Source organism: Pipistrellus hanaki (assembly GCF_964339955.1).
Source record: "Pipistrellus hanaki genome assembly, chromosome: 8".
Taxonomy (NCBI): domain Eukaryota; kingdom Metazoa; phylum Chordata; class Mammalia; order Chiroptera; family Vespertilionidae; genus Pipistrellus; species Pipistrellus hanaki.
The window spans coordinates 51,195,379-51,220,847 of NC_140510.1; the positions used below are offsets into that span (position 1 = coordinate 51,195,379).

General features: G+C 36.6%; 1 protein-coding gene across 7 annotated transcripts in view; it reads right to left on the bottom strand.

The window, feature by feature from the left end:
- ZNF385B (zinc finger protein 385B) overlaps nt 1-25,469 on the bottom strand; it is a 342,481-nt gene that overhangs the window by 103,640 nt on the left and 213,372 nt on the right. The window contains exon 1 of one of the 7 annotated variants that reach the window (XM_084892612.1): nt 23,161-23,230. The exons of the other annotated variants lie outside the window; for them this stretch is intronic. The gene's annotated coding sequence lies outside the window, so the exon portion shown is untranslated. Of the gene's footprint in view, nt 1-23,160; nt 23,231-25,469 lie in introns of those variants that run through there. 7 annotated transcript variants of the gene reach the window in all.

The window sequence follows — 25,469 nt, forward strand, 5'->3', positions numbered from 1 at the left end:
AAATAATGACAGCGATTATGATGATGATGACAGACAGCACTGTGATCTAGTGAGCATTCACTTGAGCTAAGCCCGTTAAAGACTTTAACCTCCTGTACTTTCTCTACAGCTCTAGAAGCAGATTTTATTACATCTACTCAGCAGATGAAGCACCCCGTCCAGGGCTTCACAGCCATTAAACGGACAACTCAGAACCCTGTTTTAACTTGAAAGAATGTGCTCATAGGCACTAGTTTAAACTGCTTCCCAGAATACTACAGCGCAGAGATCACATGATCTTGAAGTATAAACAAGTAAGAGGTTAGTTAGGAAAAATGTATGTACAACATTCAAGGTTTATTAATATATTTGAATTTTAGAAATGCAATACAATATTACTGTCAGTAATACTGCTGATGCTACATACATCTTCACAGATATTTACTAAGAGTATAACTGGGGAATAAATTCTAGAATAAATCTAGGTCATCTCCTGCTTGCATTATCACACTTAGATACAATGCTCTCTACCCAGGCTTCTCTTCAGTTTGCAGGTCAAGGGAATAGACCTATACGGAGTCTATGCTCTCCCTCCCCAGCTCCTAGATCACAATAGGATTCCATGTGTCCATGTCTTAATAGTCCCAGAACCATCTTGAGGGCCTGCAAAGGTCCTTTTTCCAGATCTATCCCACTAAGATAGAAAACACCTGCATGGCCAGGATCTGGCCTCTCTCCCTCTCCCTCTCCCTCTCCCTCTCCCTCTCCCTCTCCCTCTCCCTCTCCCTCTCCCTCTCCCTCTCCCTCTCCCTCTCCCTCTCCCTCTCCCTCTCCCTCTCCCTCTCCCTCTCCCTCTCCCTCCCCTCTCCCTCTCTGTTTCTCTCTCCCCTCCCTCCCCTCTCTCCCTCCCTCCCTTCTTTTTCCCCTTTGTTGCTTTCCCTCACTCTCTTCTTCTTTCTCTAAAATCAATATAAACATATCCTCAGGTGAAAATTTTTTTTAAAAAAAGTAAAGTCCAAACTGAAAACCCTAAGAGTAGGATTTACCTAAGAAAAGGGAATGAAGTAGGAGAACAGGAAGAGCTGGTTTCAGGTTTAAGTAGAAGGAACTACATCTGAGGCGAGGCCTGAAGCCAGAGCAAGCATACTCAAGATTGGCTGGAGCATGTCTCTGGAGGGAGAAACGTTCCTGAAAAAGTAAACAGAGACCAGACCAATGCAGGTCTCATAAGTCATGTTCAGATGACCTGAACAGGTAGTGAGTGAAAAGTCAAACCAGATTTTAAACATGATGAGACTTGCATCCTAACCACTGCAGGTCAGGACTTTGGGTTTTCATTTTTCAATACCACTCGCCCAGATGGAGAGTCCAGGGCCTTAGTGCTACTCCTCTTCCCACTGTGTCCTGCTTCTTTTCTACCACAGGGAGGAAGGGTGGGCAGATGATAGCCAGGAAAGAGGGACTCCCTGAAAAAGAGGGACTCTTTTTTCTAAAAAAGAGGCTCTCATTTATAATTCCTCTGTAAAAGATGATCATTTGCTTAAAATATGTAGCTATTATAAAGTTACCAGGACTATTTGATAAATGACTATGTGTTTGAATTTCAATAATTATATTTGATTTTCGGGTGTCTCAAATATTACAGCAAAGATTCAGGTTTAGTCAATGTATTAAGATTTTGCTCTCAAGTATTTAATGTTAACCTAATAGATATTGTGCCTTTCAAAGTAAAAAAAAGTTAGACAGTGGCTAACTCATGCTTCTGTCTAACATATCTCCTCAAACTTTGCACATGCATTTTATAGGACATCTATATCAGAAACGAATCATTATCAACATATCTCAGTAGTCTTTTCTCAACTTCCTAGAATTTCACATGTGCTATTACTAGGATGAAAATTTTAAATAATGGAACTTAATTTCAGATAAAAATAATATGATTTTTATTTCTTATTTTGTTAGACTAAACATGATTTGCCTTTGTGACGTTAGCAGCTACCATGAAAAAGCAAAAACAAAAAACAAACAAACAAAACCCTAAAGGATGGATTCAGTTCTTGAAAACATACTTTCCAAAAGTATACAATTTTGCTCAATATTGACGAATACTGTGTGTATTATTCTCTAGCTATATCATATGTAGGACCATTGCTTCTTTTTTTTAGAAAAATCTAAAAGGTGAAAAACAAAATTTAGGAAAGTTACTTTTGAATTTTTTACAATTGTACAATGTAAATTTTTGAATTAAAAAAATAGAAATCAATACTATGTAAGGAAAGAAAGAGAAACAGATGAGAAGGTTTTAAAGGTCTATCAATATTTTAAGCAAGCTGATAGGGAAAAGTCATGTTGTATCACCAATGCCCAGATTACTGAATATAATGCCTCTGTGGTTTTGGATAAAATTCTTAATTTCTTTATATCCCAGTTTATTTGTAAATAAAAGAAATAGGGTCAAAACAAACTCATTAAAATGCCATAAAAATTGAGGCTTATAATGAGCTCTGACATTCACTTGATAGCAAGTAAAGCATTATTATTAGATTCACTGTATTTTATCTTTACACAGACCTATATTCTTATGAACCAAAAAGAATGATTTTTTTAAATCACTCCTTTACTGCAATGCCCTTTAAAATTGATTACAATATCTTTCCCCAGTAGGAATGGGCAAAATAATTTAACAAAAAGAGGGTATTTTTATAGAAGTTTTACCTATCCCTGGATTAGGGGATGTGAATCTTACATCTTCAGTTCATTAAAAGTGGGGCAAATATATTATTGGGAAAACAGAACTGTGCCTTTCTGTTGATAAAATATGGGCCAGGGCTGCCAAGAATCAGACAGATAGCATTGTCCTCACCAAGAACACTATACAACAAAGTGAACTTCTCTGTTTATCCTTCCCAAAATTAGGAGTTTTTGTAGCACAAATAACAAAGCAGAAAGTCCATGGAGCAGATTGCCTTCATCCTGAACAAGGAGCAGTGTGGACCAAAAAATATCCCTTAGCAAACAATGATAAAATCTGCTGGGTAGCCACAAAAATAATGACTATCAAAACACTCCCATTATAGCCAAATTAATTGTAGCTAGTTACAGGAAAAGACCATTAACAGCCACAAAGCCTATAAACAAACTTGATGGCAGTCATACTAAAAGAAACTAACTTAAAGTATACTTTCACACAGAGGAAATTATATTCTTCACGTGGCATAAATAATTAACATTTATAAATACAGAAACAACTACCTAACCATCTTCCCTTACAGTTCAAAAGAGTTGGGTAATGATGGAGAATTATGAGGGAGGCACATTAAGGAGGCAGGTTAATGAAAAAGAAGTGGGTTTGCCTGAGGAGCTCTTTGCTTCACCTGCTCTCCTTCTCGTTCCTTCATGAACTCTCTTTTGTCCTGCCTTCTAAGATATATCTCTCTAGGTCCTTCTCTGGCCTCTTTGGCCAAGTTTCTCTCTCTCTTTGAGGCTTGGTCTTCCTCCTCCAGTCCTGTGCATGTGCATGTTCAGGTTTCAACGCTGGTTTCCTGTAGAGGGTCCTCTGCACCCTCTCCCTGGATGAGCGACTGCAGCTCGGAGACTTGGCTTCTGCCCAAGCCCCAGGTGTGTACAGCCACATACCTGCTGGGCGTTGCCAACTGGATGCTCCATAACCATGTCTAGAACTAAATTTCTTTGGACTGAGAGACTGTACTCTGAAATGTGATGGAATGAAGTTACTTATCCGAAAGGAATTACTGGATAATAGAAGATATATTTGGAAGAAGAAGAAAGCCAGTGGCAAAGAGTGAGAAAGGAAAAGTGTTAACAGTATTTCCTATAAATTTCAGTGAACAAGAATTAATATATTTTAGCAATGCTTTTACCCATCTGAATACAAATAAATTTAACATCATTTGAACTTTATATTCAAATAAAGGATGGCCCTTTGTTTTCTTGGGTTTGTTTTGCCCCTCAATAAATGTTAAAACTAGATTGAGGAATAGAAGTAGAAATGCTGTTTTTATTTTCCACTTTTACTTTCCTTAGATCCATCTTTCAGGCTGCTGCCAGAACAATATATCAGAAATCGTATTGAACCACATGACTTCTGCTGAAAACCTTTCTTTCTTTTTTTTATCTGTTCATTTACTCAACAAATAACTGCTGAGGTCCAGGACCCATCTGTCAGATCAATACAGCACTGGGAATGTGGCACAAACAAGCCGACAGGGTTTTCCCGCCCAGGAGCTGTGCTTTCACAAGTGATTTACACTAATTTGGCTTATATGGTCCTCCACAAAGAGACCCCTAACTATACCCTGAACTTCATTTCTCACCATCCCATCTCATACGTTGTATCAGCAACACATATCTGTCTCTAATTTCCTGTATACATTGTGCTATTTCTCACCTCTGCGATTTTCTCCCACTGACCCCTTACTCTCCTCCCACTTTCATCTGCCTATTGCTACTCATTCTTTAAGAAAGGAAATCTCTCTTTGACCAGTCCAGGCATGTGAAGTATCCTCTTTTGTGTTCCTATACCTATATTTCCCATCAGACTACCTCATTGTGCTCTGATTTGTGTCTGTAGTGTGTATATAATCATTTTAGGCACACCAATTTTAGAAAAATACTTATTTTACATCTGCCAAACTCAACATACTGATTCATATATTCTATAATAATTCCAGAGAAAATCAGTAGTAAAGGGATGCTGATATTACAGAGAATTATAACTTTGGGAAGAGGGAAGGAGCTTGAAGCTGTTTGGGTAGCAGCTCTAACCCCATAGCAGCAATGTTCCAGTAGTCTCTGCTACATTAGTATGTTTGCCTTCCTGGTCACGGTATTAATAATTGTGTTGTGATAAAGGCGATCCTTTTGCTAGAATTGGGGGATTAGGAAAAGCTCTCTTAATGGATGGTTTCAAGCATTCTTCTATGTGATATAAAGGATCCAGGAGAGAACTGGATATGAAAATATACTGAAGCAGTAGAAAGTAATCATTACCTGCAAATGGTAATTATGACAGGGAGAAGAAGCTCCATACCATCAGGCTACTGCAGTAAGAACTAAGTCTTAGGAGCGGTATTGGTGAAGATATTGCTTCGGCATATGTCTGAGATTTCTCTGCCTGTGGATTCCTCTAATATTTCTATGGTTTCCCATCTTACGTTTAAGTCCTTTATTCATTTTGAGTTTATTTTTGTGTATGGTGAAAGTTGGTGGTCTAGTTTCATTTTTTTTTTTTGCATGTATCTGTCCAATTTTCTCAGCACCATTTATTGAAGATACTGTCTTGACTCCATTGTATGCTCTAGCCTCATTTGTCAAATATTAATTAAGCATAGTGGTTTGGGTCAATTTTTGGGTTCTCTATTCTTTTCCATTGGTCTATATGTCTGTTCTTGTGCCAGTACCAAGCAGTTTTGAGAACAGTGGTTTTGTAATGCAGCTTGATATCTGGTATTGAGATCCTTCCTACTTTGTTCTTCTTTCTCAGGATTGCTGCAGCTATTCTGGGTCTTTTTTTAAAATTATTATTCCAGATGAATTTCTGGAGTTTGTTCTAGGTCTGTGAAATATGCTGTTGTTATTTTAATGGGGAGTGCATTAAATATATAGATTGCTTTGGGTAGTATGGACATTTTAATGATATTATGTACAATATCATGTCATCTTCAAATACATTTTAATGATATTAATTCTACTATTCCATTCACTGATACTGCTCCTAGGGCAATGGAAACCAAAGAGAGAAAAAAAATAGGACTATATCAAAATAAAAAGCTTCTGCACAGCAAAAGAAACAATCAGCAAAACAACAAAAAAGCCCACTGCATGGGAGAACATATTTGCCAATGTTATCTCTGATAAAGGTTTAATCTCCAGCATTTACAGGAACTCATACAACTTAACAAAAGGAAGATAAACAACCCAATCAAAATATGGGCAATAGACTTAAATAGATACTTTCCAAAAGAGGACATACAGAAGGCCAAGAGACATATGAGAACATGCTCAAAGTCACTAATCATCCGAGAGATGCAAATCAAAACAAGGTACCATCTCACACCTTTCAGAATGGCTATCATCAACAAGTCAACAAATGACAAGTGCTGGCAAGGATGAGGAGAAAAAGGAACCCTCGTGCACTGCTGGTGGAATGCAGACTGGTTGCAGCCACTGTGGAGAACAGTATGGCATTCTCTCAAAAAACTAAAAATGGAACTCCCATTTGACCCAGTGATCCCACTTCTAGGAATATATCCCAAGAAATTAGAAATATCAATCAGAAAGGATATATGCACCCCTATGTTCATAGCAGCACAATGTACAATAACTAAGATTTGGAAGCAGCCTAAGTGCCCATCAGCAGAGGAGTGGATTAGAAAGCTGTGGTACATCTATACAATGGAATACTATGCTGCTGTAAAAAGGAAAGAACTTCTACCATTTGCAACAGCATGGATGGAGCTGCAGAGCATTATGCTAATCGAAATAAGTCAGTTAGAGAAAGATAAATATCACATGATCTCACTCATTTACAGAATATAATGAACACCATAAACTGATGAACAAAAATAGATTCAGAGACAAAGAAGCATCAATCAGATGCTCAAACCTTAGAGGGAAGGTAGGGGAAGGTGGGAGTAAGGGAGAGAGATCAACCAAAGGACTTGTACGCATGCATATACTTACCAATGGACACAGACACCAAGGGGGGGGGCATAAATGGAAGGTGGGGGAATGGGAGATAAGGATACATATATAATACCTTAATCAATGAAAAAATATAACAAATAAATAAATAAAGAACCAAGTCTTTCCTTGAAGCCTACAGACCATTACAGGAGACAATAGGCAACAGGCTGGCTATCCAGGGCCGGCTGGATTGCGGGCTGCTCTTTATTAAGATCAAGAAAGTGGGGCGTAAGAGAAAACTACCTCTTTAGATGAGATCTTGGAATATTTTTTTTTTCCATTTCAAGGAACTTCTAGTTTTAATTTGAGTAGATTATATAAAGTTGATTGTATATCAGATCCATAAATTCACAGTGAAACTTAATTTTTCTCTGTTAACATATGCCCAAAAGTACATGAATATAATTCTTTTCCATGTGTGAGACCTATTGCTATAATATAAGAATTGGTGTCTACTTTAAAGAGAAACATTGTACATGACAGTATATTTCTAGCAGAAAATATGTCTATGCTCTTTTATAATTACCAATCTTGGAAAAAATCAGGTTAATTTAAGGGTTTATTAAAACCTTGGAAGTGTATAACTTCTTATATTAAAAACACACAGCTGTTATTGTTTTTAAAACTCCAGTTTGGATAATTGTATTTCAGTATTTTTAGTAAGTTACTAACATGAATGCTAGTTATATCCACAGTAAGAAAAACAATGAATAATTGTTTTGTGGTTAGTACTGACAGTCTGTCATATTTTTTAAAAAACACCCAAATAACTGGTGGTCATGAATAAACATGAAAGTGTTTAATTTCTATAAGTTTTCTTGTTTTATATATTTAACTCTCATAATGCTGTTGTTTTTTTAAATCCTCACTCCAGGACAAGTTTTTATGGATTTTAGAAAGAGAGGAAGGGAGAGAGGAAAAGAGAGCGAGCACGTGCATGCGCGTGAGAGACACATTGATGTGAGTGTGAAATATCACGGGGATTGAACCCACAACCTGGGTATGTGCCCTGATTGGGAATTGAACTGGTGACCTTTCAGTTTATGGGACAACACTCCTACCACACCAGCAGGGTTAACCCTAATAATGTTTTTAAACTGTCATATATGCATTTTCAACTTAAGAAATTAATATTTAGTCATTTTTCCTGTTTCAGTGATTACTCATTATTTCATTACATATTAATATGATATTATTATTGACTAGACTACTTAGATATTATTTACTTTACTTAACAACAGTTCTCTGAATATGGGATATGTATATGCTGGCATCCATATACACATGGGTCAACTATGCATATCATGTTTATAGTTACGTATGTTGTACATTTAAGTACTGTAGATATCCATTCATAAGTTTAAATCCATTGATCATTCATTGAGATACTTAGTAAGCATCTAGCATGGGTCAGGCACTGCGTTCACCCTGAGTAAGACATGTTCTCTGCTCTCAAGAAGCTAGAAGGGAAAACAAAATAAGAACACGTGACAAGGGCAAAAAGAGAATTATATAGAGGGTGATGTGTAGCTCTCCTTTCTGAGTGCACACAAGTTAAACCATAGCTCAAAACCATGACAATAATACATAAAAACAAATGTACGTAGTAAGCATATTTATCTTTCCTTCTCAAATCAACACCATTAGAGGCTGTGCGGTGGGTATCTGTCCATAGGTGTGCAGTCACTCTGAGTCCTTCTATGAGGCATAAAAAGAAGGTATTTTTATGTTACTATCCAACTTACTTATCTATGTATTCATAGATGCTCTTCTCAGGTGCTGAGAACTACTTAAGATGAACTCAAATCATCAATGTCATTCATCCCTAGTCAAAATTATTCAGGATTGACTAACCTGCAAACCTAGAGGGAAGCAGTCCTTTTACCCAGCAAAGTCATGAGACTCTCTGTTCCTGAAGCCTGGCCATCCATTGTTTGTTCAGCTGATCACAAATCAAAGGTAATTTCATTCTCATTGCTAATAGACTTTGCTCCAATGGGTGTTAATTCCTGGTTTGGTATAGTTTCTTCTACCTAAGGAAAGTTTATTTGACCTCTTGCATGAAACTCTAATTAGAACTATTATCTGAATAAGAATATTCCCTTACTCATACACCCACACACATACACATTAAATCTAGAAATGCATAAAATTTTCTAATTACCTATTTCATATGAGTATCAGGGTGGATGTGCAAAAGAAATGAAAGTATGTGTTTAACTTACCCTGACATACACATTTAATTACCTGGTAAATCTGGGCACATTAGCAGAGTATTTCCCAGTCATTATTGCTGACATATCTTAGGCTTGCAGAATCCCACTAATAGAAAAATATGTATTTCAATGAAGATTAAATCCTAGATAATATGGGGAACAATCACAAATAATTTGACTTTTCTGTATAGCAATTTTAAGCAGCTAAACTTTTGCTTTTTCAAAGCTTATTTGATCACAATTCTTAGCATATGTTATTAGTTACTGGTATAAAATAAAAAATGAGAATTCCAAACTCGATATTTTTCATTAATGAATACTAAGTAACCATAAACCAAAGCCAAAAAATTCTACTGGTTTGCTTAAATTATAACTGGAAGAGTTTTAAATACCCGCTAGTTACTGTTTTAATCTGTTGCTTGACCAAGCAAGAATAAATATATATACAGAGAGACAGAGGTTGAGATAATACTTAAAATGCTCATATCTCAGTAAAATTCATATTATAAATTTTAACACATAACTTGTAAAATATTTAAAAGTCAATAGTTTCATTATTTGAATAACACTTTATCCTAAAATCCAGTAAAATGTATAAATTTGGTTTTAGAGTTAAATTAAATGCAATAGATTTGATCTGTTCTTAAAAATAATAACTAACAATTTTGAGCAATTTTCTATGCAGCAGGTGCTATGGCAAGTGATTTACATACATATGTAATTTAATTTTCATTAGAACCCTATGAGGTGGACTCTATTATCTTCATTTCATAGAGTTAAGTAACTTTCCCACTTACTGTTAATAAGTGACAGAACTTGGACTGAAACCAAACAGAGATTCCAGAGGCAAATTCCAGCTTATAGTTGGTCTACTGTGGGTTAGAAATTAGAAGGTGTGTAATGGAGTCTCAGTGTCAATTATTAGACTTTAGGAAAATCACTGAGCTTCTCCAAATTTTAATTATCCAATATATAAAATAGAGCCCTAACTATTCTCACAGAGTTACAATGAGGATTTAAGTCAGAGAAAGCTGTACATTGCTCTGTATCATTTTATTACATTGTAATATGTTAACATTTTATAATTCTGAAAGCATTTTGAAGGGCCAAAGAATGTTGATTAAACCAAATATCTTATTAGAGATAGAGACTTTAGGAAGCCACTGGAGCAATCTTTTCTTCTACTCTAGGGAATTTTAGGCAGGTTGCTCAGGATGGCACCGGGCAAGTATTAAACAAACATTCACCCATTGGGGATACCATGACACATACAAAGGAGATCAGTGTTATGGGCTGAATATTTATATTCTCCCAAATTCATATCTTGAAGCCCTAACCCTCAATGTGACTGTAGCTGTAGGTAGGACCTATGAGGAGGTGAGAGTTAAATGCCATCACAAGTGGGGAGGGACTGATCTGATAGAGCCAAGGCCTTTCTAAGAAGGGGAAGAGACACCGGAGGGTTTTTTCTCTGCCATGTAAGGACACACAGAAGATAAAACTAACTGCGAACCAGAAATACTTTTACCAGAAATTGAATTGTTTGGAACCTTGATCTTGGATCTTCCACGCTCCAGAACTATGAGAAATAAATGTTTGTTTAAGGGAACTGGTGCATGGCATTTTGTTATGGCAGCCCAAGCCGACTAATACACCAGTATCATGTTCATCCTTCATCCTGCCAATGTCACCCAAAGATCAGGGCCAACTGAGACCTGTCCAGCTGTCAGCAGTGAGTTCTAATGGATCACATGAGGGGTGGACAACCTGCATTCGGGGCCCATGAATGTAAGAATGTCCTAGGCAAGCTTAGCATAAACCAGGCTTAGTATAAACTGCTTTGCTTGGAACAAAGCTGTCCAAGCTCAACAGGTTACAGTAAATATCCCCAGGGAAACAATCAAACCAACCCAGCAGAAGAATAAAAAGAAAATTCTGAATGGTGCAGTACTACATCTGTGCATATAAATTACTGCTAATAGCTTGACACTGACTCCATGCAAAGAGTAGATAGTAGAAAAATTCTGATTAACAAAATTACAAGTGAACCAGCAAAAGAATTTTTACATTAGAAATAAGGAGCATAGTTCACTTTATATCTTTTTTTTTTTTTTTGACAGAGCACAGCTCCTTCTAAATGAATCTATCAGAGTTTCCTGAGCTAGAAGAAAGCTAGCTGCAACCATTGCACATAAAAACAAGTACACTTTGGGAAATATTACTTCTGCAGCTTGTTAACCTTAGGATGAAAACAAACCTTATTTCTTGGGAGTTAGGTCTTAAGTTATAAGAAGATAAGCAAGTTTTCAAATACAAATATAACTCCCCAGGAAGGTCTAATCCTAAATCCAGACTAAAGCAAAAGTCATAGTTGATAAAATTCTTCCTCTTACCTTCCCCTTTCTTGCTAATCACCTGCCAGATGATTTAAAGAGAACATCCTTTGGAGATAATTTATTCCATGGCAGGTACTACTCAAGGTACTTAGGGCAGGCTCTGCTAGTTTCCTTGCCAAAACTCCATGATAACAGAAGTATTAGTTTAGCAAATTGCTTCCCAGATGGAGAAAACATTTCCCAGCTCCCCTTGCAGCAAGCTGGAGCCACAAGACTAGGTTCTGTCTAGTGAAAGATGAATGGAAGTGATAGGCAAACTTCCTCTAGACTTCCTCCTTCCTAGGATCTGCCTTGCAAACGTGGAAAGGGTGGGGAGTTGAGCATGTTAAAGAAGAAATGCAGACCAGATGTGGCTAAGCAAGAAGATGAGCGTGGGCTCTCACACCATTCCTGGATTGTTAGGTGAGACAGAAGTAAGTTTTTGTTGTGTGAGAGCCACTGTACTCTGGAGCTCTTGTTATAGGAATCTATCCTGCATTTGCATTAATAGAGGACTGTACATATACCTTGTACAAGAGACCTGAGACCTAGTCTGAAGCATTTCCGTATAATCATATTGGTAGTAAGTGGTAAGGCTGGGATTTTAATCAAGTGCCTTTCCACATTAGATCTTCTTTATACTAATAGAGAAAAAATTACCAATTTATAGAAAATGAGTATCATGCAGCTTTCTAATCCCTGATGTATAATCTCATAGGATTACAAAAAGAGTTCAGTTTCTTTGAATTAGAATCAGTGCTACACATTCCTACTTTCCCAATCAAGTGCCTGTCAGCCAGTTACCTATTCCTCCAGGACCCATCCCTCCTAAAATGTTTCGTTAGGAAAATTATAGAGAAAAAGTATGCTCGTTCTCCAGGACTGTGAAATGAAGGACTAGTCAGAACGCCCTTACAATTTACAAAATAACACACTATAAAATCACAACAATTCAGAAACAGATCAGAGGGGTTTTGGTGTATATTTTATTCCTTAGTATCATCCTCAACTAAACACATACATTTGTTTTTAGAGGACAACATATGTGCAGTCATTCACCATTTGACAAATATTTATTGAGTGCCTGCTCTATTTCTGGTACTTCTTTAGATATTGGGGAAATAGCAGGAAATAAACTAGACAAAGTCCCTGCATGTATGGGTATTATACTCAAATGCATCTATGGTAAGTAATGCCCTACACAAATGAACACAGCAGGCTTTCAATAATTTGTATTTTTAGAATAAACTTCATTTTAGAATAATTTTACCTTTACAGGAAAATTACAAAGATAATACAGAGAGTTTCTATATACTTCTCGCTCAGTTTCCTCTGATGTTAACATCTTATATTACCACTGTACGTTTGTCAAAATTATGAAATCAATATTGGCACATTTCTATTAACTAAATTCCAGCCTCTATTCGGATTTCACTAATGTTCTTTCTCACTCCAGGATCCAAACCCAGAAATACCACATTGCATTTACTCACCCAGTTTCCTTAGTATCCTTTAGACAGTTTCTCAAATGTTCCTTTTATTATGGTGATCATGACAAGCTTAAGGCGTGCTGTTTCGGTATTGTGCAAATGTCCCTCAACAAGGTTTTTAAACGCTCTTCTCACGATTGGATTGGAGATAGGAGCTTTTGGAGAGAATATCACAGGGGTAAAGTTCCCTTTTCATCACTTCATACCAAGGGATAGATGATACTAATGATTTATCACTGGTGATGTTAACACTGATCTCCAAAGACTTGGAGTTCTGTGTATTGGAGAATGGGATTTAAAACACAAATCTGAGCGTTGGATGTCTTCCTTGCCATTGGGATGTTATTTTCCAGGTCCTCTCAGTAAGCAATATGATATTTAAAATGAAAGATTTCTTTTTCTTTTTTAAAAAAAATATTATTGAACATATTGGGGCAATATTGGTTAATAAAATGACAGGTTTTAGTTGTACAATTCTATCAGACATCATCTGTATATTGTATTATGTGTTTACTACCCCAAGTCGTTTCCTTCCATCACCATTTATCCTTCCTTTACCCTCTCCTACCTCCCTAATTTTCCTTTCCCTCTGGTAATCACCATTATGTTTTCTTTCTTTCTTTCTTTCTTTCTTTCTTTCTTTCTTTCTTTCTTTCTTTCTTTCTTTCTTTCTTTCTTTCTTTCTTTCTCTCTCTTTCTCTCTCTCTCTCTCTCTCTCTCTCTCTCTCTCTCTCTCTCTCTCTCTTTCTTTCTTTCTTTCTTTCTTTCTGTGTGTCTATTGGCTTTTTTTTTCTTTGCTTAATCTCCACCCAGCTCCCAGACCGCCCCCCACCCCCCCAACAGCTGTCAGAATACTCTCTGTATCTTTGAGTCTGTTTCTATTTTGTTAGTTTACTTTGTTCATTAGATTGCAGTTATAAGTTAGATCTTGTGATATTTATCTTTCTTTAACTGGCTTATTTCACTTAGCATAATATTAATCTCCAGGTTCATGCTGTCATAAGGGTAAGAGGTCCTTATATTTTTACAGCCACATAGAATTCCATTGTATAAATGTACCACAGATTTTTTTTATCCATTCATCTACTGATGGGCACTTAGGCTGCTTCCAAATCTTGGAAATTGTAAATAATGTTGCACTGAACATAGACGTGCATATATGCTTTCAAATTAGTGCTTTGGTTTCTTCAGCTATAGTCCCAGAAGTAAATTGCTGGGTCATAAGGCAATTCCAATATATCAGAAAAAATATTGCTACTGGAAATGTCCAAGATTTTACTGCCTGGGTTTTCTTCTATGATTTTTTTATGGTTTCAAATATAACATTTAAGTCTTTAATTAAAAAAAATTAAATAATTTTTGCATTTCAGATCTAATGAACTCTACTTCTAAACTCTACATTAAAATACTGCAAATTTATTTTGCAATACATATACACATGCATATGTATACATACATACACATGTACACACTAATTTAGAAGTGGTATAATAATATTAAGTATAGAATTCCTTAAGTGCAACAATATTTTTGTTTATATTCTAAGAGGCTAAATCTTAAGGAATTTACATATAAGCAAACTTTTTGTAGCATAAATGTGTTTTGGAAGGATTCTTAAAAGAGAGAGGGCAGCCCTGGCTGGTGTAGCTCAGTTGGTTGAGCATCATCCCATGTACAAAAGGTCACTGGTTTAATTCCCAGTCAGGGAAGCCAATCGATGTTTCTCTTTCTCCCTGTCCTTTCCTCTCTCTAAAACCAATAAAAAACATTGGTGGTGACTAATGCTTCAGTAGGAATTCTGAGTATGAGGACCATCATTTAGGATCAGTAAAGCATTGAACCTTAATGGCTTTGTGAAGTCGTCACATGAAGCTTGGATTGCAGACATCCAGACTGCTTTTGTGTGGGAAAGAAATAAACTGTGTAAGTTATTATTATCAGAGCTCTGTTTCTGAGTCAAACATAATTCCTAACAATATAGTTTCTTTGGAGAAGAGGCAGAGGGAAATAGTATTTACTGAGAGCCTACTATATACAAAGTATTTTATTTATATACCTTTTAGTTCATGTAGTCATCAAAACAACACTATCCTTACAGTTGAGAAAATTAAAGATTAGTGACACTAAAACTCCTGTTTTGGTTGACAAAGCTTATTGAAACTAAACCAGAATTTAAACCTGTTTTCTTATCACAACATGCTAAAATTTCTCATAATAGGTGCCCAGATCTATGCTGAAGTCTAGCAATGGGCACAAACACATACATTGTTATACGTCCTTTAACAAGTAATATATCAATAGAACAAAACTTAAATTCATACATATTTAAATATGAAACAAAACAGATGTATGTATCCATAGTTTGAGTTCTACTTCTCTCCACAATCAGGACATTGGACAGTAGAAGTGGCAATAGGTCCATTTTTTAAGTATAACCTCAGAATATATTTTTTTCTCTCTGACCTAAAATGGGAAACCATTAAGCATTCAGATTTACTGAGTATGTACCATATGCTTATAAGAAAAGGTTGAGGGCTACTGCCATCTTTGAATAGAGGTCAGTAGATGCTGTCAAATATCCTACAATGTACAGTCCCCCCCAACAAGGAATTATGCAATACAAAATGCTATTAGTGCTGAGCCAGAAAAACCCTATTCTATTGTAATTACATATTCATATTTATTATTTTGATTTTCCCACTAAAATGTAAGCTTTTGGAGAATAAGGGTTGTGTCTTATTCAATACTGTGTATGCAGGAAGTAACAGGCCTCACATCTCACAGTACTTTTCCTTCCACTCTGTAGCTACTGCTTTCACCTCTATAATCTCGCCCATATGCCTCTGTAACAGCCTCCTACCTGGCTTCCTGGCTTCTAATCTTTGCCTTATCCAAGTCTTTGCCATACTCTTCTAGGGTGATTTTTCTAGAATACATATGTGAACAGTGCACATGCTCTTCTTGGAACCATGACTTGGCTTCTCACAAAATCCATAGTCCTTATGTCACACAAAGCCTTTTCCATTTGTTTCAACCATCCATTGCATATTTCATCTCAGATTTATTTTATAGCTGTACGTGACCTCTATTAGGTCAGGAGGCTTTGTGCTGACTTAACTCCTCCAGACCAGTGTTCTTACACCTTCCATCCTCTACTCATTTGGAGAATGATATTCACACTCAGCTCAAGCATCTTCTCTGTAAAGCTTTTGTCAATCTTCTCTCTCTCTCACCCAAACCCAGAGAGAACTGACCACTCCTGTTTTTGGTGATACCCTTCAACCTGCCCATTACCTTAAACAAGTTTCTTTAAGAAATTCAAAACCTCTATATTGCATGCATTCATTCTTACAGGTGTTATTATTGAACCTTCAGCTCCTTGAAGATAGGGGCTGCTTTTTATTTTTCATATCTTACTGAAACATGGCACATAATAGGAGCTCAGTATATATCAGTTGAATGGATCTAATCTAAGCCTCTGTTATTACCAATGAGGAAATAAGACAGAGACGTTAAATCACTTATCCAACGTCACCCACCTAATGAGTGACAGAGTGGGAGACAGAAGCTGTAGATATTGTCTGGCTTTAAAGTAGGAATCAGCCCTAATTGGTTTGGCTCAGTGGATAGGGCATCAGCCTACAGACTCAAGGGTCCCAGGTTTGATTCTAGTCAAGGGCATGTAACTTGGTTGCAGGCACATACCCAGTGGAGTGTGTGCAGGAGGCAGCTGACCCATGTTTCTCTCTCATTGATGTTTTTCACTCTTTATCCCTCTCCCTTCCTCTCTGTAAAAAACAAAAACAAAAACAAAAACAATAAAATATATTTAAAAAAATAAAATAGGCATCATAGCACTATCCTAGGATGCCACCCAGGGCCCAACATTGTAGGTTGCTGACTTGGTTGAATAAAGTTTAATATCAAATATTTAAGGGCATATATTTGATGAGAAACTACTACTGTTTTTCTTCTGGTAGAGAGAAATGTGAGTTAGATAATTTTAAAATGATGCATTGTTTGATTTTTTTCTCACCTTCTCTGTCATCTCTGTCCTTTCTACCTGGTCGACCTCACCAAGTAGCATTTACTTAGGTATTTTCAGAGTTCAAAATCTTTAAGTGTATATCAACTGAAGACAAACTATTATCACATTCTTCTTATTGACAGAAAGAATAGCAACAACCCATGTCTCAGATTAAGAATTTACTGTATTTCATACTTCAATTATCAATAGCAAGTTGCAACTATTTTTGTCCATTTTGCCATTTAAAAATAAAGACTAAAAAAGAAAGTGTAATACATTCTAGGCTCCCTTAGAATTCTGTGACTAAGTTGCCCGATATGAAGAGACTGGCTTTGTATTAGGTTAAGGTATTTTTTTTTCTAAATGACCACGAAGATAACTAGCTTGTCCCGTTCACTTGTGATCACAAATAAAACAGAGCGTTTAACCAGTGAATGTTTTTATTTGGAATACTTAAATAGTTCTCAGTATGTAACATTAATATGTAAAGGCCCTAAAGAATCCATTAAAACTCTGCACAACAAGCTGCGTTTTAATAATGCAGAGACGATGTGAGACAGAAGCTAATTTCTGCCGCTTAGGTAACATAAGCAGAAAACAATTTCCTGAAAGAGCTGAAGCTTATACGTAAAAGAGGTTTAATATGCACATGTCTCACAGATGGCAGAACTCAACATCAGTCCCCAAAGCCCAGGAAAAAAGAAAAGATTTAAAAAAAAAATCTCTAAACCCTGGCTTCTTTCAAGTCTTCTGCTCAAAAGAGGCTCAAGGATACTAATGAATATTCAACTTCTAGCTTGTTCTAATAAATCCCATTTCTAAATCTATGAAGTAAAACAAACTTGCCCTGCGTTTAGATTCCCTCAGAAGATAAAGTAGTCTTTCGTGTTCCTTTAGGAGTTGATGGTGTTTGAACAGGAAAAGACTTGACAAACCAGGGCCAGGGGGAAACCAAGAGCCATTTTGTTTGTCACCTTCCATTTCTAAACTCCATTGGAAAGGTGAGCGTCTTGCAGACCCTTCTCAATGGATCAGCAAAACCTCTCATTTAATGAAACTTTGTTCTGCTTGGGCAACTTTTCATTTCAAAGGGTGGGAAATAAATAGGGAAGGTTTATATTGAACATGCCACCAGCCAAGACCTTGTCCTGCCATCATTCCTCAGGCCAGCAGAGCGGTAGGGTTCTGTCAGTCCTAGCCAGCATGCTTGCTAAAATCATCTTCCAATGTAGTTTCTCTCTCAGAAAGGAGCCCGAGGCCATGAAACTCATCATTCATCACCTGCCACACCACAAGGATGCTCTGAGCACACATCCTGGGCTAGCATAATTGGCTTGACAGCCCTGAGGTCAGCCTGCCAGTGACTGAAGAATCTTTTCTTTCCCATCCTCAAAGTTATGCTGCACTGTCTTTTGTGTACATGGATGATGTTCCTATCCAACCATCAATGGTGGTGGATCTGGAAAGCGAAAGGTGACCATACAGTAGAGCTTTGCTTGAGGGCTGTACATAGAGGGAATATGTCATAAAGTGACAGGAATTCTCAAAAAACCTTGTCCAGCACCACACAGAGAGCTCTGCATTTATTTGTATCATAGGCTTGCAGAAACCTGCTTCCATCCAACCCACACCTCCGGCCTCTCTAGTATTTTCCCATTTTGGTCTTAGTTTTCAGGCAGATTGCTAGTGTCTGGAACAATTTCATATAGTAACTAGTACCCGGTATATGTACAAGGACAAAGACACATTAAATAATAATCACACTCAAGCACATTGGGAAGCATTAAGAAAGGCACGTCAGCTTTAGTTTTGAATTTTCTCGTTACTTGTCAGTTTGCTTCTCAGGCTTAAAGTCAGGAGGGAATAAAAATCATCATTACCTCTCGTTGTTCAGTGGCATACATGAAATGAATAGGCTGCTTCACTCCCCTCTAACTGGCTCAATTTCTGCCCACATCAGCAGTGAGCCAGGGTCTGAATGATCCAGCTGCCTGACCATTCTCCCATCAAATTCAAACCAAGCAGAGCTGCCCAGACACAAACCATTCTGAGGGGGAAGGAAGGAGCCAAGAGGAGACCAGAACAAGGTTGAGAAAGAGAGCATTTGGGAAGCTGTTTAGACATTTCTTCATGCACAGCTGTTTCCTGCCGCACAGGGGAGAGAAATGGCAGTTCTCTCCCACCCTTCACAGCCCAGATTACATGTGTATTTCCTCTTTGCATATTTCCTTTCACACCGAAAGAATATTTTACTGTAGGGCCCCAGAATTTAGAAATAATTAACCAAGCCTCATTTTACCCAACATTATAAATTATATACTTATATTTTGTTTCTTGGAGGGAATGAGCCATTCTGGAACTGAAACTCTTTTATCTGTTTAGTAAGTAGCTACCCTGTTTCCCCGAAAATAAGACAGTGTCTTATATTAATTTTTTCTCCCAAAGTTGCGCTAGTTCTTATTTTCAGGGGATGTCTTATCTTTCCATGCGCTAGGTCTTATTTTTGGAGGATGTCTTATTTTCGGGGAAACATGATAGATAATTAGAGAATCTCTAAGATCTCATTAAATCTTAACTTTCTGGGGTTGCTGCTACCATCAGTCATCATAAGTAAGTGCGAGTCTAGTAAGACATGTGTCTGAAGGAAAAGCTGAATGAATCAAATAATACTTATGTAGTATTAACCATGTAAAATCCTCAGAAGGTGCAGAAAGGTCTATAAAAGTCAGAAATAAAGCCATTACTTATTGAGCACTAGCACATTCTGGATGATAAAATAAAGGTGATAATAATAGCAACAGAAACTGCAGTCACAGGTAAAAATAGGTGAAATGGGTACAAGTGGAAGACCTAGTTGCCAGGCTTTGGGCTTGAACTCCAGGGGTACACTGCCCTGTAATGCTGTGAAACACATTCTAACACCATCCCCATCTTACAGATGACAGATGTGCGACAGAGAGATTCACTCACTTACCCAAGGTCACTAAGGTTATGGAGCATGACTTCACACCCTGGTGGTCTGGCTACAGGGTGTGTGCCCTTCTCTCAGCTCTGAGCCACCATGTAGGACCCGTGTCACGTGTTAAAGTAGCTAATGGTTTCCTCGTTATAGGGGGAGGTTAGGTGACTTCTCTAGGGTTACACACAGATGCCACATGCCAGCAGGAATGTTAACCCAGCCCTTTTCCTTTAAATTTAAATTCTTTATTGTTTAGAGTATTTCATAAGTCCATAAGTCTCCTTTTCTCCCCATTTATCTCTCCGCAGCCACCCCCACCAGCACGTGCCCTCACCCTCACCCCCTGACTGTGTCCATTTGTTTTGCTCATGTGCATGCATACAAGTCCTTTGGTTGATCTCTTACCCCCTCACCCCGACCTTCCCTCATAGGTTGGACAGTCTGTTTGATGCTTCTATGACTCTGGTTCTATTTTGGTTCCTCAGTTTATATTGTTCATTATATTCCACAAATGAGTGAGATCATGTGATATTTATCTTTCTCTGACTGGCTTATTTTGCTTAGCATAATGTTCTCTGGTTCTACCCATGCTGTTGCAAATGGTAAGAATTCCTTCCTTTTTATACCAGCATAGTATTCCATGGTGTACATGTACCTCAGTTTTCTAATCCACTTATCTGCTGATTGGCACTTAGACTGTTTCCAAATCTTAGCTATTGTAAATTGTGCTGCTATGAACATAGGGGTGCATATATGCTTTCTGATTGGTGTTTCTGTTTTCTTGGAATATATTCCTAGAAGTAGGATTATTGAACCAAGCCCTTATTAAACATGTACTTTCTACTATACTAGGCTAATATTTTCTTTTTATAATTGTTGTCCTTGTAGTGAGAGTTTAATGATGAAAGTTGAATTAGAAAGTTGACTATAATTCAATCTACTTCAAAAACAAGTGTCAGCAGGTCAATGGTAGGTTTTAGACTAGCAATAAGTATTCACATCACAGTGCAATCCTTTTGTGTTTGTTTGTTTTTACAATTGGCCAGAGGCATAGCTTCCCATAAGAATCAATCCTTATTACCAAAGTAAGATGGCTGTAACTACAGTGACCATTTATCCAAGTTTTCTTGGGACAGTCCCAGTCTATGCCTATTAATAGCATTCCCTTTCATTCTCAAAATTGTCCTGGTTTGACTAGTAAATTACATAGCCACACTAATTATAACTAAGATGAGCTAAAGCAGGAAAATGTAGGAACTTTGAAAAATGTTGACAGTTGTTGATATTTTGGTAGAACCAGTTTAAGTTAGTATCTTATTAATTATGCTCTCCAGTGCCACCTTTCTTCTACTTGTTCACATAATGTCACCTTGGAAAAACATCAACTGTTTCTCTAAATAACTGCCATTTTTATTAACTCCTAAGTATAGCACTGACCACTGTAATTTAATAGTCTCAGTAAGGTGGATGACAAAAATACGCAATTTAATCATAACGATTATGACGCAGGCTCCACTTTTTTCCTAGAATGCTTTCTTTTAGCAATAAGTACATCTCATTGAAAAACTCAGAATGAAAGCATGATACTGTGATTAACCTCAGGTCACTTTTACAATATCAGAACTGAACAGCAAATTTCACCCTGTAGAAATGCTAATAGTAATCAGGAAAAAGAATACAGAACAAAAGTACCCCATACAATATTTGGACAATGTTTTTTACAGAAAAAACAATAAAGATTTCTGAAATAGTGTTTGATTATCTCATAGTCCAGATGGGGTTGTTGCTTTATGTTAATTATTAACAAGGTAACAAGATATTGAATTGAAACTGTGTTAACTATAATTGAAAGTTGTATGTCTAAACTGTGTATGGAATGCTTTTGGCAGCTTTCATCAGATATTTTACTCCTCTGTGTATTCTTTTATCCATAATAAACTCTAAAGCCTTTTAAAAAATCCCTGATATCTTACATTAAACATATTAGAATTGAATACTGAATATTCATGTGAGAATATTGTCTATTATAGTCTACTTTGAAAGTCTAAAACATAGGTCTTCGAAATGAGCTTTATTTACCCAACTCACCACAAAAAGTTAGAGTTATAAGGGAAGACAAAGGAAGTATCCTACCTGGAATTCAATAACATTTCTCTAAAATATTAATACCACTCTCCATTATGATAAAAATGAGTTACTTGCTATCAGTGCGAATAGAAACTTGGTTTGGGACAAGAAACTTTTTCTTCGTAATAAACACTGAAACATAACACCAAATCACCCTCAGAAATTATATATAAAAAATAATATTGAAGTATCTGAAAAAGACAGCACTCTATTAATTTTATTCTGTTCGTTGAGCATTTCAAATATTTTCCATTTAAATACTTTATCTACCTAAGTTATCCGCAATTATAGAGTTACTTAATCTTTGAATTAAAAAAAAATCCATCATGAATACATTTTATTAAATCTCCATTTCCATTTCTAAAATATAATTTCAATAAGAATTTTTATTAGGAATATTTTTAAATTATTGAATTGAAAATGCCCTCTCATTTATTATAATCCTACAAGAAGCTAAGTAGTTCAATGTCCATGCATGTAAGCAAGAATAATTGCTTAAGTTCTGAAGAGGACACAGCGAGCCCAGTGTCAGGAAAGGTGAATCTTCCCTTGTTGTCATTAATAAGACACTAACTTAACCTTAACAACTGTCAGCATCTTTCAGTGTCCACATTTTTCTACACTGCCCTTTCGCCCATCTGAGTTGTAACTAGGGTGGCTGTGTAACTTACCATCCAAGCCAGGACATTTTTGAGAATGAAGGGGATGCTATAAATAGGCATAGATTGGGACTGTCCCAAGTAAACTTGGATAAATGGTCACCATAGTTACAGCCATCTTCCTTCCCACTCATTCAGTTAAACAGCCCACTTGCAGAGTCACCTTCCTCAACTTAAAATCTCCACTTCTAGGACACACAAGCAATGGCGGGAAAGAGAGAGTGGGGAGTAAAAACAACCAGGCAGATTTCTTTTAACTTTGAAAAGGAAAAGCAGGCAAAAAGAAAGAAGATAAGATCAGTTACTAGGGGAAGGCAAAGATTAAAAAGTTCACTCTGCTGCCCAGGTTACTTCTTGCTTTCTTTCCAACCCTTAGCTTACTCGTATAGGTTAGTAATTTGTTTTTAGATTAATTTTCATTGTTATTAAGCAGCTCTAATTTCAAATTACTTTGTCAGTCACACAAATAAATCTAAATAAATATTACAACAAGAAGAAGTTAATTCCACCAGGTTCTGTTTATGAACAACACTCAAAGGTACAGTAAAGAGGTCCAGTGCCCTCAAATATCAGCTGTGCTCATTTAGTCATTAATGCATCAACATACACTTTAAAATACCTACGTTTTCTTGCATGTGTTACAGCAGGGAGGAGACCGTTGGCCACTACTGGTTTCTAGTCTTCTTTGTGATTGCCTATATCCAACCCCTGATGTTCCGAGTGTCAGCACAGAGAACAATACCCTAACATAGCCGGCTAATGGCACTTGCCTAAGGTTGACTCAGTTACTAAAACGATCATCACTGCTGTAAGCGCTTTGTAAACTGATGTTATTTTTGACATTAGTGGTTTTGAATCTAGTTCAGATAAAGAGGAGCTGCAATGCCAGGATATGTTTAAGTAGGACTCTTACCTCGGGACAATGTTGTGCACAGACCATGATACGAAGCCACTGCCTGGATCCTTTTTGTTTAACAGTTCTTCTTTCAATTGGTACCTCTCTTCTTACATTTGCTCTAAGCAGCATGAAACAGGCCACATCTTAAATATGTTGCTTAGAAATCTCCTTAGAAAGATATTCCAATTCATCTTTTACAAGTTCTGTTTTCCACATAACTGAAGGACACAATTCAACTAAGCTTTGCTACTATGTAAGAAAGATCACCATTATTCTAGTTCCCATTAACACATGCTTCACTTTGTAGTATAACCCCACCAGGAGCATCTGTAATGTCTGTATTTCCACCAAAAATCTGTTCAAGGGAATCTAGGATTTTTCTACCATGCTTCTCAAAAGTCTTCCAGCCTCTACCCACTTCTTGATTCCAAAGTCAACCCTCCATTTTAAATTATTGTTATGGCAGTATCCCACTTCCAGATACCTAATCTATTTCTGCAGAGAGATCCTATTTACCTTGGTTCTTGTTCTTTTCTTAGTTCTTGTGTTTTTAACCACATCTGGTGTTTATATTCTTATGGTGAATTTAGTGCTATCTTAATATACACAGAAACACTTTAACACAGTGCAGTAGTAGCCAACATCTAAAAAGTATATATTGCTTTGTTCATATTTTACAGATAAAACATATTTAGATTAACACTTATATTTGGATGTAGGCATAGCTTAACATAACGTCAGTGACTAAAAATGCAAAGTTCATTTGTATCCTTCACAATTTTCTCCCAAAAGTCAGTACTTCATTCTTAAAGTTAAGCTTCCTTTCACGTTCCTTCCATCATTTTTCCCATGGTCACACACCAACTGAGCTTATTTGTGCCAACGAATCCTGGGTCCTATGGATACAAACTACATCCTAATACCACCTTATTTTGCATTTTAATGTGGCTTGGGAACACTAGAATTTTTCATGAGATGCAAAGTATACGTTATGCTCATGTCTTAAAGTTAGGGGGGAAAATGGATAATATTATTGGTTCATAGGCTTTTTCTCCTCTTAATTTGACTTCAATTTTTCTTTCCCGATATAAAGAAATCAAAACATATGAAACTCTTTGAAAAGATTAATTCAAATTTTCACGTGAATAAGTAAAAATCATCTTTACTAGAGCCCAAGCATTGGAAATGTCAGTCCAAAGAAGGAAAAATTCCAAGTTAGCAAAAAGAACGATTTATAGTATAGTTGCCATGGTAACTGCAGTGTTCCCTGTTGCAAACTAGTATATGGTGAGTAAAGTGTCTCTGTATTAGATTCTTTAGGATAAAAGACACATTGCATAAATTCAAAATTTTGAGAACTCAAAAATATTAGTAAACCTTGAAATGCTTTCAATGAGATACCTTAAAAGTATAGCCAAACCTAAAGTCCACTAACATGAGCTACTTTTCCTGATATCCCTGAGAGTACTTAATTGCTTCCTCTGCCATGGCTGCTTCTGGGGCTCTAGCTTCTGTGCTTTGTAGTCTGTATCTTGCTCCACTGTGGTGAGAGATGCCGCCTTAAGTGGCGTAGGGACTGAGTTTTTCCATGGTGACATGAGTAGTTGTTATATCATGGAACTCGCCGTAGAATATTTCTTGTTCTGTATTCTCCCATTCATGGCATGGTTCTAATGTACTTTGGTTTTAAGTGTCCAAAACATGTTAGTGTCCAAAACTTGTTAGAGCCTTTCTTAGTTGACTATACATTTGATAGGTTTCTGTATGTCAAAGATAAAGTCCATTTTCAATAAACATAATCTGTATTATTCTAGTATGTATTTATTAAACACAAAACCTGTATGTATGGACTATTTGCACATGATGCCTTAAAAGCATAAATCATATATTGCACATTATCATAGTTTTGAATTTGGGTTCTGAATAAACCATAAAGTTGTACTAAATACTGTAATACATTTCAAGTAATTAAGGTTTTGTCTTCATAACAAATTTTAAAAATTCTGACATCTTATAATACCTAGTTGTTTAGCA